We start from the raw sequence: 2,630 nt of genomic DNA, 5'->3' as shown, positions 1-2,630 counted from the left end.
GGGATGCAAGGACAAGAAGGAAACAGACCTTTTCCTTAAGGCCCTTGAGGGCAGGGCCTACTTCCATCTTGTTTTTGTGGCCCCAGGGCCTGTCAAGGAGGAGGACTCTAAGCTCATTGACTTAGATCCATAGCCGCATTAGGAGTCAGTTAGTACAAATTCCTCGTTTCACAGAGGAGCAGCTGAGGCCCAGGGAGTGATTTGTCTCAGGTCCCAGTGGCAAGGTTGGGATTTGAACCCAGGGTCCCTCATTCAAAATATGGTCCTTTACCCACTTTACCTCCCTGATGTTCACTGATAGGTAAGTCCAAGGGGAGGAGGGAGGGAATGCTGATCCCTGGGGAGTGGAGTGGTCAAGGTAAGTTTCTTGGAAAAAATGGCTAAGCTGAATCTTAGAGGAAGAAGAAAAGGGGGAGCAGGAGGGAATAAGAGACATATGGGGGATACCCAGTGATGAGAGAGCAAAGGACAGAGAGAAGATGGGAGAAGGTTGGGGCGAGGGATTACTGGGGGGAGGTAGGAAGGAATACTGAACCCTGATTTTAGACCAGACCTAGAGTCTATAAGCTCCTAACAGAGCAGGAGAGACAGGATGAGCTTCCTCATGGCAAGGGGACTGGGCCCTAGAGTAGGTACAGAACAGGAGGCTGCTACTTTGGAAGGTAGTGAGCTCCCCGTTGTGGGGGGTCTCCAAACTGGGACCTTTGGGAGATGTTGAGAAGATTCCTGTTCAGAAGCAGGGGTTCTCTGTCTGACCATCTACCTATCCAGCTCTCTCAAACAGGACCTGTCCAGAGGACAACAGGAACCTCCACTACTGGAGTTCATGTGCCAGGAGATTTGGGTAGAAGTCATAGCCCGGCCATTGGTCAACTGCATAACCATGGGCAAGACCCCGAATCTCTTTGGGACTCAGTTTCTCTCTCTGTAAAAAAGAGATAATTTGAAAAATGAGATAGAGGATATAAAGAGCTGGCCCTGCAGGCACAAAGAAGTGGGTTAGAATTTTGTCTCTGATAGCCACTGGCCATGTGACCCTGGACCAATGAAATCACAGGTTCAATGCAAACCCCCTCCCCCTACAAACAGGGAACTTGTCTGAGGAGGGGAGGCTGGACCAAGTAAACTCCTGACAATCTTCCCAGCCCCCAGAGAGATGATTCCAATGGATATGCAGCCATGCTTCCTCTTCTCAAACCATCACCCCTCTTCAAGTTTATGGGACTCTACCCCTTGGTCCCTCTTCTCTGGCAGGTCAGCACTTTCTCATATTTTTATTATTTATCCATCTCTCTCCATCTCCAATTCTGTCTCTCTCTCTGTTTCTGTCTTCCTGTCTCTTTCCTTTCTTCTCTCTGCCTCTCTGTCTCTCTCTATGTCTCTCTCTGTCTCTGTCTCTCTCTGTCTCTGTTTCTTTCCTTTCTTCTCTCTGGCTCTCTCTTTCTGTCTTTCTCTGTCTCTCTGCCCACCCTGTCTCCAACTGTCTCTCTTTGTCTCTGTCTCTGTCCCCTCCCCAGCCCCCATGACTGCCCTTGCTTGCCCTCTTCACTGCTTGGGGGCACTCACCAGTCCAAGCTTGGACACAGCCCAGGCCTAGTGAGTGGTAATGCTCAGGGAGAGAGGGAGCTGGGGCTGCCAAGTGCTGCTGCCCCTCGGTTGTTATCAAACAGCGTACAGCCTGGATCCGCCATCAGAACAGGAGAATTATTTCTGGGTTTACGGCCCTCTGGTATTTTTCCCTGCAATGGAGAAAACTGGGGCGAAGCCGCCGGAATTCATAACCGGAGGGAGCTGTTCTTACAAGCTGAATATAAACAGCTGTTACTTTCTGGGAGGGAAAAATAAATTGTTTTAACAGCCAAGCAGTTAGGTTTTCTCTGGGTTTTAGTGTTGTGGTTCCTGGGAGTCTCCCAGCTCAGAGTCTGGAGCCCAGACCAGAGTTAAGCCATGATCCCAGAGGCCAGAGCCCTAGAAGCTAGTGGAGGCTGCAGTGGAGGCTGCAATGGAGTCCAGTTTGACTAGAAAAGCTGCTAAGGAATGGGAGACGTTGTCCTCAGCTCTCAGACTGTCCTTGCATCTGCCCTCCAGGGTCCAGCAGGAACTTGGCTACCTTGAATTCCACCAGCCTACCCTTCGATGATCTGAAGCCAAAGATACCATGCATCCTCTGGGGATGGACACCAGCCTTGGGTATCTTTCAAGTCCTTTGACAGGTGTCTCTTCTTCCTGGCATAGCCCCCCCTTCTCATGGTGAGAGGTCTTTGGGGCTCCCCTGCAGAGTGGATAACCTCCCTGGGTGGAGTGGGGCCATCTCTGACCCTTCATTCTACATGGCTTCACTTCTGATCTCTTCTATGAATCCATTTCCTTTCTCTGCCATGTTCCTACTTTCTGGCCTCATTGGCCTTTCCTTACAAACATTTAGGATGAGTGCAATGAGATGGTCTACTAGTCAGTCAATAAACATGTTTTAGGGACAGCTAGATGGTTCAGTGGATAGAGCATGGCCTTGGAGTCAGGAGGACAGGAATTCGAATCTAGCTTCGGACATTTACTCACTGTGTGACCTTGGGCAAGTCACTTCACCCTGATTGTTTCACATCTCCATTCGTCCTGATTCCTATCTGGCC

Source organism: Macrotis lagotis, chromosome X (genome assembly GCF_037893015.1).
Source record: "Macrotis lagotis isolate mMagLag1 chromosome X, bilby.v1.9.chrom.fasta, whole genome shotgun sequence".
Lineage (NCBI taxonomy): Eukaryota > Metazoa > Chordata > Mammalia > Peramelemorphia > Peramelidae > Macrotis > Macrotis lagotis.
This window is presented reverse-complemented; position numbering follows the sequence as displayed.